Raw genomic sequence first — 12,793 nt, forward strand, 5'->3', positions numbered from 1 at the left:
GTGAGGTCTCAACAGTTCCTGAAATCTCAAAAAACTCAAAAGGAACCAGAAAGGCACAGGTTTCAAAAATAACTCACATATTTTTCTGTTTGCCTACAGTAAGTACAAACCACAGGAGCAAGTTGAAACCCTGCTTTTTCTTTGCCCAGTTATTCAAGTGAGGCAAAAATTCTCTCTCCAAGGTGAATAAACTTAAGCCATAAGTAAAGCCCTGCTTAAATATTGACACAGAACAGTATATTCTTTACTACCCACTGTTTTGTTAGCAATTAAAGTATTAGATAACAAGGCACATGTACACAGCTGGATGAAGAAACCTCAAATTTCTGAACAGCGTCCCAGTTGCAGGAGTCAGCAGAGAGTCAAAACGACCTTTATCTTGCCAGTGCTAACAAATTTAGATTAAGTACACAGATACCAAATTCCTTGCATGATTTATTGACTAAGTAATGCTCATTTTTGTACCCACGCAGTTTGTACAGTCCCATTTCATGGGTACTGTATGAAGCAATGTGTCAGCTTATGACAGTATTGAAGACTAATCAGGTTGTTGGTTCTTTTCTTGGTTTATTTCCCTCCAAAAAATAACCTGTGAATGCCTGGATAACTGGAAGAGTGTGTGGTTCAGTTTGTAGATCAGACAGACAGAAGACTTAACCACAATAGGACAGAGTGGGAGTCCACACGCAAACAAGGACCTGCCTGCAGATGAGGACTCCGCCCATGGGCATTTTTAGGAGAGAGAAAGAGATGGGAACAGCAAGTTTCATTCGGTAGGTCAGAAAGAGGTGAGAATGCAGGCATTAGACCCACAACAGAGCTGGCCTGATTTAAATATAGCAGCATTAGGAACAAAAGGTAGAGGTATGTAGGTAAAAGCGGAACTCTGAATATTGCTCTCACTTTCTTATGTTTAAACCTCTTGTTAGGAGTCCTGCCATACAGATTGCAACACAAATGTGTTTATTTCTGGTTGACCTCTTAGTAGTATTTCAGTCACATATGTTCATATGTTATAGTTACATCTTTATATTCAGCTCCCTGAAAGAATTGCATTTTCATTTGTAGGTTTAGTCTGGCAGTCAGGATGCAGCAACATCGGTCTTCCTCCAAAACCCAAGCCATTTTAAAAGGTTTCCACCTCCACACCATCCACACGTGCCTGTCACCTCTGCATCCCTGTTCACTGTCACACTCTGAGCACATTGTGTTATTAGTGAAGTGATAAAAGCCATAAAACAAAAACTCAACCCTACATGCAGCCATTGTATGGACCTAGTTTGTTGAACTGGATTCCAAAAGCATCCTAGCAGGAATTAGGTGACTGCATACCACTCTGTCAAGGGAACTGTTTGCCAGCAGACCTCATGCCGCAAGACAGCATGAAAACACCTCCTTGTATTTCAGAATAAGTCACCTGAGCCTCTCAGCCTTCAAGAATTTGATAATAAACACCAATATACAACAACACACTGAAGCTCTGCCTCATGGGATACCACCCTTAAAGAGCAGCAGCAGCAAAGCTCTAGTGAAAGGTTGCATATTTAACCACAGTCACAGTGATAAAGAGAGGCAGGTCAGACATAACACTTATGTCCCGGTGAAAATAAGCTTATTAAATCAGGTCCTTTCAGTAGTATTTCTAGCTTTGTTTGTGTGCTGGAGCATGCTGCATCTCTGATTCATTTCTGTGAAAACTCAGAATAGTTATTTTTACAATTAACCAAACACAGCTTTGCATAAAAGAAGTCATTGAAGTGCACAATTCCCCGAGTACAGCTGTGAGGTCAGGAGGGCAGGCACTCATTCCCTCACACTTCCCCATCTATAAGCTGAAATATCATTAGCAAATCACACAGCAAAAGAAACAGACGATGGCTTTATCATCGTCAGTTGAACATTTCCCCAGAATTGTTGGCTTTAATAGGTTTGCTCAATGCTAAGGATACAACAAGAAGCTCAGACTTGCTTAATGTGCTGGTGGGGTGCACAAACCACTAACCTGTGGGATGGGGGTTAGGTGACAGGATAACTTACTACATGGGCTTTGCTGCCTGCAGCAGAAATGCCCAGTCCTCCAGGGAACATAAATCTGCTGTTCCTGTTTTCCTGCCCATTTGTCACAACAAAGAACGAACAATCACTCTGCTGAGAGCAGTTCAAAGTCAACTGGTCTGACTGGGGTGGACTGGGGTTGCTCCAACAAACCTGCAAGCATTCATTTTATTTTCCAAACAGTTAAAAATATAGTTTGTGAGAAAGATGCACCGCAAAGCAGTCAGTTACAGTTTATCATCCATTTTAATGGCAAGCTCTCCTTAACCTAGCCTGTTTCATAACACAGAACGCAAACACAAATAATCAGTTATCACATGTGATGTAGCACAGGATCAAAACTATGTTTCATAGAATCCTAGAGTTTGGAAGAGATCCATAAGCTCATCCAGTCCAACCATCAGCCCATCCCCACCTTGCCTGGTAAACCACATCCTCAAGTGCCACAGCTACATTCTTTTTGAGCACCTCCAGGGATGGAGACTCCATCACTGCCCTGGGCAGCCTCTGCCAGGGCTTCACCACTCTGTCAGTAAAGATATTTTTCCTGATATCCAATCTAACCCCGCCCTGGTGCAACTTGAGGCTGTTTCTTCTCATCCTGTTGCCTGTTGCTAGGGAGAAGAGCCCAGCACCCATCTCACCACAACCTCCTGTCAGGAGCTGCAGACAGTGATGAGGTCTCTCCTCAACCTCCTCTTCTCCAGGCTAAACAGCCGCAGGGCCCTCAGCCACTCATTAGATTAGTGCTCCAGAACCTTCACCATATCTTTTGCCCTCCCTCATTTGTTTAGGGCATCACTCACTTTGTATTTCTAGTGAAAAATGTACCTCAAAGTCAGGGAGGGTTGTGAGGGCATTTGAAACAGGGACTAAAAAGCACAGAGTCCCTGGGCCAGGGCCTCTCCACCCTCGTTGCAAAGTATTTCCTACTTGTGTCAGGTGTCAATCTTCCCTCTTCCAATTTAAAGCCATTCTCCCTCATCCTATCACTCCGTAACTTTGTAAACAGTGCCATCCCCCATTTCTGTCCCCCGCTCCCCCCAGCTTTCTTGTTAGCCCCCTTCAGGGTGTAGGATACACCCTAGACCAGCACAACCCCAGCCCTTCCTACCCTAGCTCACCCAAGAGAGCTTGGCCTGTTCCTTGTAAGCACTGAATTTCCTCCCTGTATGCTGTGTAAATGGGAATATTCAATACAAAGGGTTTGACTCTGCCCCCACTCTTCCCAGTATAAGTCAATAGTAATTTCATCAGAATATAATGAACCATGGAAGTCAGGATCTGGCTGGCAGGATACAGGCAACAGAAATAAAACATGACACAACTTGTGAGATTCAATATTGGCTACCATTTATAACTGCATGACAGTTCATCTTTGTGTGGCTTAATGAGCTCCAAGCACCCTAAACCCATGAAAATAAGTATTTGTATGTATTCCTAGAAAGCAGGTCATTGGGTTAGGTGTGAGCTTATAACAAAACACAGTCACGAATTTAAAAGAGAGTGATAAAATCTGACTTCACAAAGGAACCAGTCCAGAGTGCCTGATGAGCAGTGCATTCCAAACAGCTTGAATGATACATGTCTGGTGACATCAGCATCTACAAACTTGTCCCTAGGAAACGCATCAGTTGAACTGCTCTTTGAGATAATTTGCTGTCTTCACCTCATGGTTTCACAGGGCAGCTTGGTGGCTAAACGACAGCTCCTGCAGGGGCAGCTGTGTGCTAACCACTACAGAGCCCAGCCAGCAGTCACCATCACAAATCAAAACACAGTTTTTCTTCAGCAGATGTTAAAGGAACAAACTGCTGGGAGTTTCAAAACACAATATTACTGCTACACAAGAAGAAAGGAACACCTATATTTACACAGCTTTCTAAAGAAAATATAAAATTATGTAGCTTGCTTCAGGTTTTGTTGAAGAAAGACTTCAGAGGAGTGGGTTTAGTCACTTCACCAATACACAGAGTTATCAGACATTACAATTTTTACCACAACGCACATAGCTTCCAACCCTGGGCCTCGGTAACATCTTAGTCTTCACAAAAACAGATAATCAAGCAATGCTTCACAGGTTCTTTCCAAAACACTGCCATAATGCCCAGTTACTTGGTACCCAGAACAAACCCTCAGCCAAGCATCTGCCTAACGCCAACAATGCGGTAGGATAGAGGTGTCACAGCACATGGTCAGCTACCCCATGGAAAGGGCACTCTATGCAAACAAGGACAAGTTCTGAAGAGCCAAGACAACCTTTCTGAGGACACAGAGACGCGCAACATGCTCACACGATAGGCCAGGGACCAGCCAGTGCACTCACCTTGGAAGAAGGCTAGACACAGCCATAGCATAGAGCCCTTCCCAGGGCAGATGTAGACCAGGGGGAGGGGCACACAGCTCTATAGGTCTCTCCTCCCGGTGACGCCTCCAGATGGGGGCTCTGCTTGCACTTCTGCCACTTGCCAGACAGCCATGCCAGAAAAAGGGCAATACCTGCCCTACTCTCCCTGACCCCCCAACCTCCTGCATAGCAGTCCCACAATGAACAAAACTCTGAGGAAGAAAGCACCAGCAGCAGCACTTATGCAAATACCTCATCACCCAACTCCATCCACCTGCTGAGGGTTACAGCAAATCCCACCCCCCAGGAGGTGCACATGATCACACAAACACAGGTGCTGGAGCACCTCAGCCTCAACATCCTGCTTTGGCATCTCAAAGTCATCTTCAGGATGCAAAATGTCACATCATTGGGGTTACCAGAATGTCAAAGGGCTCCTTTTCGTGTTTACTTTTGGTGTTTAGGCTGCTTTGGAGCACCATCTTGGGCAGGTGCTCCTCATCTGGCTGATAGTCATTAAGGTAACAACAGCTTTAGCATGGGAAAGAAGTGCCCAAGTGGGAGAAAAAGCTAATAAGGAGATAAAATAAAGGGGTGTGGCAAGAAGTTCACAGAATTGTTTGTAGTGGTGATTTAATACTCATCCAGGGAATGTTCAGACACTGTAACACAGTGACTACAATCCCTGAATATCCAGATTGTTTCTGAGAACAGAGGCTCAGACTAGTGCTTAGCCTGATGATATAATCTCGAAGACATCAGTAGACTGGCAGTTGTAAGCTGCTTTTTTCTTTCTTTATTTCGCTGTTTAGCCAGTTCTAGAAAGGGGATCAACATAATTTTGCTCTCAGGATCACAGATGTAACTGTGTCCAGCATCAGGAGGTGTTGAGGTGTTGAACTGTTCCTTGAGCCCTGTGCTTTTAAAAGCCATTTTAAAAATGACTCTAAAGCAAATAATCATGACTCTAAATCCAATAATCTTGTCTCCTCTGAACTATTACACAACGTACAGCTTCCCGCCAGGCTGTGTTAGAGTGGAGTTTTAAATCCATTGTGCTCAAGAGTATACTCAAAAACATGAAGAAAGGGTTTGCTTATTACTGGATGTCTTCATATGAAAATCCCAAACACTAAATAGATGATTTGTATCAGAAGAAAACTATTCCTTTTAATTACAAAATTATTTTGTAATCAAATGACCACAGCCAGATCCCACGACAATAAGTTAATGACGTAAGAGCACACAGCTGACACAAAATAAAGCACAGCTCACAAACTCGGACTGCTTAAATTAATACAACTTCCTTGGTTCAATTTATATTCTTTTATTCATTTATACTTGCTGATGCTCTCATTTACTTCAGCAATTCAGAAACTTAATTTAAGATGTAATATGATCTCTGGAAAGAATCCATAACCCTCAAACATCTACAGAGATAGTCAACGGATCGATACAGCGATGGCATTGGCATGAATTTCAGCAGAGCGGAGCTGAGGGCTCGGGTTGAGCTCTGAGATACAGGGTGGTAAAATATTTATTAATAAAATCAATCTCTTCTGAAAGGTAAACCTAATCTAGCAATTCAGGATCCTGTCTCTGGTTTAAAGAAAACCAGATTTACCAGACCACCATTGGGAATCTCAGCTATTGGTCTTATGGCAGCTGGCTCTTCTTGAAACTCACATTTGTCTGTTGCTTTATCTGCCTGTACGATGACCTCCATGGTTGCTTAAATCAACGTTCAAGGCAATGAAGTGTTTGTCAGATTTAACCTCCCTGAATGCAGAGACTCCATGGACAGATACAAGTGGTTTCAACATTCTCATTATTAAAACTGCACCAGGATTTCTTTTCTGTTTCTCTATTTCCCTTCTTTTAACAATTGTCCATAGGGCTGATAAATGCTTTATGCTAAAGCTATTTTATCTGATACTGAGCTGTAAACACCCAGTTTCTCTCCTACTCCCATCTCCCCAGCTGTATTTTCCAGGAACCAGTACCAGTTCTTGCTGCCCGAGTCAGACCAATACCTACGTTTACTCCTGTACTTAAGACAACCCAGGCAATAAACCCTCAACGTAGCTCAAAGACAAGTACACAAAGGTTATCTGCAACAACAGAAACTTTCTTCAGGGGCAGCAAAACTGCTGTAGAGTCCTAGGTCCCCTCTTCTACCCACATGCTTCCCCCTGACATCTCCCTCTCCCTTGGTACCACCTGACGGTTTAAGAACTGATCGAACTCCTCTCAGTGAAGTGTAGCCTAGAGCAAAAGGCAGCAACAAATACATTTTCCTTTCCTTTTATACCCTCAAAATTAATCTTCTGTTATGCTTACAAGGCAAAAATTATCAATGTTAATATCTTGTTTGTTGTCCCTGTTGCCATCAGCCTGAAATGCCACACTCTCTTTTTCCTCTCTTCTTTTTGGAGAGCTGTGCAAATGTCTGTGGTGCAAACATGGCATATATAAAACTTAACTTCTGCTGAAGCAAGGTTGTGTTTCTGCATGATCAGAGAGGGCAGCACTGCAGTGCTCTGAGCTCCAAAGGAGGAGAACAAAGCCAAAGTGAATTCAGTTCAAAAATCCAAACAAATATTCACAGAATGCTTTGGCAAATATTCCCCAGGTCCAGTTCACCTCACATTTTTTAATCCATGACCTTTTCACATTGCCAAACTGATGAGACACTCCTCCTGTCTACAGTGCTGTCCAGAAGAACATCTTCATAATACAGACTTTGGAAGGTGATTAAATAAACAAAAAAGCCCTTCCAGAATGAGTTGTCAGCTGCCAGAAGTGATTTGTTTACATTTTTTAAGGACCTTCTCCTCAGGACAACATTGTCTTGAGCACTGTTAGCATCAACAGGGGCAGGAAGGTAATCCAGAGCTACGGTGCGTCTTGCATCTGCTGAACATGCTCCTGTACCCAAGGAGATACCTGCTCCATGGCCCTGTGCCTGGGTCTTGCTTGACACGGGGCAGTCAATGCACCTAAAACCACTGTTCTGCAGGCCTCATTGATGCACAAGCCCTGAATCTGGTCTATGATCACAGGATTTATGCTGCAGCTCCACTGCAAGGGAGAGGGAACCTCTCCACCTTGGAGTTTCAGAAAGCCCATTAAAATGAACAAGGCAGATACCCCTCCGGTCACATCTCCCAAGTTTTGTTTTCTGTTGGGAAAAAGTGAAGCCTCCGGTTCCAGCTACAGTAATGAGTTTCAGCCTTATCTGCAAGAGCGTGGTGTCCATGCACTTCATTAAACCCTTGGTGGAGGAATTAAAAACCCAGCAAAAACTAGTTCTGTCTTAAATAGCTGAAGCACAAAACAAGTCGCTTACAGCCACTGATATAACACTGCTGAGAAAGAATGAGCAAAATATGTACATGGAGCATACTTGATCCTCTAATAAATGATTTACAGTATGGTCAAGGTGGAGTAACTTAGAGGAACAGGAGAGAATTGTTCCCTTTCTGCATTAAAACTCTGCTCATTCTCATAGTTGTGGTTACCTACCAGTACAACTCCTTCAAGCTGAAGTCTGGTTTATATACCTAAACATTTCAGTTTGCAACTACACTCATCTGTTAATGCCTTCTGATCTCAGTTTGCATGCCAAGTCATCAAAAAAAACCCAACCCAAACCAAAGCACAAAGCCTGTCAGTGTTGTTAAGGGTGCAGTCATGGCTTAATCATTTTGGATGTCTTTGTAAACTCCCCCAAATCCTCACTGGAGTTCCTTATTGCTGCTGACTGAGGCCAGGGTGCTTCATCCAGGCAACTGTGCTGGATCCTGAAGCCTTCAGAGGCTGCTGACACTCTCGTTGCATTATGTACCAAGTTTGTACTATCTGTGATTTTACAAAATGCTTTAAGCATCCAGATATCCTGCTAGTCGTAAGTGTAATTTGAAAGTAAACATCCAATGAGAAGATCTTCTCTAAAGGCTGCTCCAACAAGTTTGTGTTGCTTTAGGAGGTTTTTGCATGTGCCTCTTGCAGCCCCAATGTTAAAACGACATTTTTTTAAAAGTTCATTTGCCTCTTTATCTAAAGCAAAATGTTCTGCAGTGATCAAATTGAAGAGCCAGTCTTTTCAGATACAAACAAGAAGTTGCTCTGCTGTGTGTGAAGTTGACTTCTACCCCGAGAAGGCAACTTCTCCAGGCAATTAATTCCACCCCTACCAATTATCTCTTGTGATGGAAGAAATTTTATCTGGTAGAAACTGTATGGAGAGCTGGTCTGAAAACATACAACATTTTGCCAACTGAACTCATAGCAGGGACTCTACTGTGCATATCTGAGGTCTCAAACTATTTGAATCTTAACATCTTCTCCAACCAAATGCAAATAAAATATAACAAAAATTGTCTAGCAAGTTCACAAATGTTTGTATTAATTTAATTAGATCTCTCATTTAAAGCAAGAGCCAGACTTGATACAGTTGAAGAAGTAAGCCATCATCCAATGAACAAGTTATCTTTCTTTACAGTCTATTTTTCAGTAAGTTTCTTTAGAGGAACTGAGAAGAAATGAATTCCTCTCTTACAGCAAGTCATTATTCAGAGATGGCAGTAATGGCAATGAAGTTTTGGCAACATATTGAGCTCATCACAACCCTTTGTAAAACTTAGAAAAAGAGCAGGTTTTGTGCTCTCTGCGAAGCTCAGTGACAGATGTAAGTGCAGCATACGAGGTCAGTCAGAGAAGGCTAAACTCAAGTGGATGCTTTTCATTGCCCGCCAAAACACAGCAGCCTTGAAACGTTCCTGTAGGAAGAGGGCGATTTAGAAGTGTCTTTCTGAATCCCACTGTTCCAGCTGCTTCTCAGCTTTCTGACTTCAAACTACACTCCAGCTGCTGGGATTTTCATTTCAATTATGTTTCGAGTGTTTTTTAAAGAAAATATTTTCATAGAACAACTATTAAGAGATTTCATCACGATCTGATTTCAAACAACAACTGCTTACTTTAATTGCCGAGATCGGGTCCAGGAGATGTAGAAACGTGTGTTTGGAGATTATAAAAATGTTAAAAGGCTTTCACTTGGCAAGCAGAAGCCTGAGAGCACAGTTTGACTCAAGGGATGCCAAAGCATTGAGTGCTGTGGTAAACAGTAACCCAGCCCCCCCGTAAGCTGTCCATTAATAAGGGACCTGAGGGACCCATTAGATAATTAACAATTGGAAATGTAAAAGAAACTCCAAATCCACCAGAGTGCGTGCAGTGTCCAGGCTATATGGTCCACGCAGTAGCTGAAAATTATGAATAGGAACAGATTCTTGATCTCCTCCGTAAGGTTCAGCTCAATATGTGGACTGCACAATGAGCACAGGCACTCGTATCCGAGTATCTCTCCCTTTTTGTACTATATGAAGAGCATGTACTAATTTATACACTCTTCTAGTTGTGACACATGTGAAAATAACATTGACACTGCATTTATTAACATGTATAACTTCACAGAATGCTAAATATTTCTTCAAAGGATAGACCACGGATGATGGACTCAAACCTCCAAATGTTTTGGACTCACTATAAGAATATCACAGCTGCTTTGAGGAAAAAGGATTGCATTCAACAGAAAATAAATAAATTAAATTAAGCTGCTTCTGCTTGATGGTGGCTTTCTGGAAGTCAGTTGCTGGGTGTACATAGAAACACCGTGGAAGTCAAGAACTCCAAAGCTATTTAAGACAGTGCTTACAAATTCAGCATACAACTTCACAGTGTTTGTTTGGTGTCTCTGCTGGTAATTAATGAAGTGGAAATGTTCCCCCCAGGAAAGGAACATACTGCTCATGACTGCTCCGAGTGAAAGCAGACATTGCGCCTGCTGCAACCATAAGTGACTTACCACTTCATCATCTTGTGCTCCATCTACCCTTGCTCCTATCCCAAGGCCAGCAAACCTCTGGGTTCTTGTCTTCCCCTTGGCTCTTTATGTCTTAAAAACTACATTTAAACCTTTAGGGGTGGGTTTGGGGAGACTGAAAACAACCTGGAAAAAATACCAGCTCATCTTTGTTTTCGCTCCTCGCTTCTCAAAGCTCCAGCTCCAACAACGTTTGAAAAGGACTCTGCAAGCGGTATCTGGAAACTTCAGCTGAACTGATTGATCGTGTTTAATTGCATTTTGGTTTCATAAACGCAACACCATAAATCTCCTGCTTGTCAAACAGAGGGGGTTGATTAATGGAGCAGTGGCTATCTGCAGTTGGGTTAGCAACCTCAGCAAAACAGGACAGTCTTTGAGGATGAGTGGGTTTTGACTGTTGTGCTGTGGGTGCGAGGGCAGGAGGCTCTAGCAAGAAAGATGCTGAACGTGGTGCTATGAAAAGCATGCCTCTGCTGCCTCTGCACCTCTCATCTGTTCTGCAATGAGTGAAACAAAGAGGAAAGAAAACCACAGAGGGTTTTTCCCCCTTGTTTATTGCAGCATCAAGACTAAAGGATGCTCAGCATGCATAACTACGCTGTTGTGAAGCCAACTTACGTACATGGAAAAATAGAGATTGCGAGATCTGAGTCTGGATCCGAGTAACAGCCTTTGTATTTAGGCCAGTTGGTACTGAAAGAGAGATCAGGCACGGAATTCTGGGGTGACTTTAAGACTTGTTGGAACCACTCTGAATGTAACTCTCGTTTCCCAACTATTAAGCCAGAAGAGGATCCACTGAGTATTTGTGAACAATGAAGCAAAAAGTCAAATAAGGAACAAGTAAAACACTGCCAAATACTAAGAGGGAAAAAAAAACCCCAACACTTCCAACACTTTAAACTCACAATAAAAACATTTCTCCTTCAGAATTTTTGTCCAGTTAGTAACATTTTTTCACTGTGTCTTCCAGATCCCTGTCATGATTACGTCCATTATTGACTACTGAACATTTTTGTGGCATTAACTTCATAATTTAGCAACCTGTATGGCTAAAAAATCCTTGTACAGGTTTAGTCTATAAAGATAATTCAGGAAAAAAATACTAGTTTTACTGAAAAATAGCAAAAAAAAAGGAGTATGGACCATTAAAAAACAAACCAGTGGGTCATACTTCATTGACCAGCAGATAAATAAATAATACAGCTCTGACACGAATTGAGACTGGGATTACATCAGCTGAGGAGGGTTCACCCTTTGTTAGAACAGCTGTCAGGGAACAGGTCTTGGAAATTTTAAATGACAGGGGAAATATGAATTTAGAAAAACATGTAGGCAAAAGCGTCTTACTTGCAATCCCCTAGCAGAAACCCTCGGGTATTTTTCTTCCTAATCTGTGACCTAAAAAAATGCAAATACTTTAAAAAAAAAAGAATTATTTAAAAGTATATGAAATATAATCAAGAAAGCTGGTAAGAAGAGGGAGCATTCATGAAAGAAAAGGCTTCAGGGAAGTGGGATGTGACAGCAAGATGCAGGCTGGCAGCTTCATACCAAACCCACTGGCAGCTCCACAGGAGATGAGCACACAGGCGTTGGGGCTGGCAGCTCCCAGGAGCTCATGAAGAGAAAATAGACAGTTTCATCAGCAAACACTTAGAATTCAGAGCCAGTGCCAGCTGCACAAGTTTTTCTCTCTCACCGCTTTTTCTCGTAGCACATTGCTCACTTGTAGCAGACCATTGCTCTCCCTTCAGCTTGCATCTTCTGCAGAAACAGTATGAAAGGCTGCACCTAGAAGATCCCTCATCTCTGAAATTATTTTGCACCAGCAGGAACTGGACACCGTGGGCTCTGTCTTGGCCGCTCCAAAACCAGCTGGTCGAGCAAAAAATAAAGGCATCCTTCTGCCACACTGCTGAATTGGTCTCCTCAGGAAACCTCATAACAGACCAGCTGCAGGTATGTGGTTGGTTCCCTCAGGAGCACTAGCACCAACATTTCAGGGTGGCACTGTTCTCAAGTGCTCCTGCCACTTAGGACTTAAAACATAACGCCTGAAATTCAGGCATGATCTAAAAGATGCAACTCTATTTTCATCAGTGTTGTCACACCCACTTTTTCCAACTTGGATGTAGCCTGTTTTTCTGAATACACAACCCATCATCCCCGTGGCAGATCCCTCACTTAGTCAACTGAGCACTACAGCAATATTCAGCTTTCAGCTTGTGCACCTCTGTGGCAACAAGCTTTTGGAGAAGAAAGTATTGTGTGCTGCTGAACAGCCCTAAAATAAATGATAGTTGCGCCAGGGAAGCACGTCTATACAAAATATTGCACCTTGGCTACCTTCTCCAAGAGGTCTTTACAATGGTCCTTGGCAGTATTGACTTTCTTTCCATAAATTGTACTTCACTTGGGTTCTAGTATAATGAGCCATAGATTTCTCCAGACAGCAGTGACACCAGGGCTCTCATTTGCTGTCCTATTTCTCCAGTCTC

This window comes from Phaenicophaeus curvirostris, chromosome 9 (genome assembly GCF_032191515.1).
Source record: "Phaenicophaeus curvirostris isolate KB17595 chromosome 9, BPBGC_Pcur_1.0, whole genome shotgun sequence".
NCBI classification, from domain to species: Eukaryota; Metazoa; Chordata; class Aves; order Cuculiformes; family Cuculidae; genus Phaenicophaeus; species Phaenicophaeus curvirostris.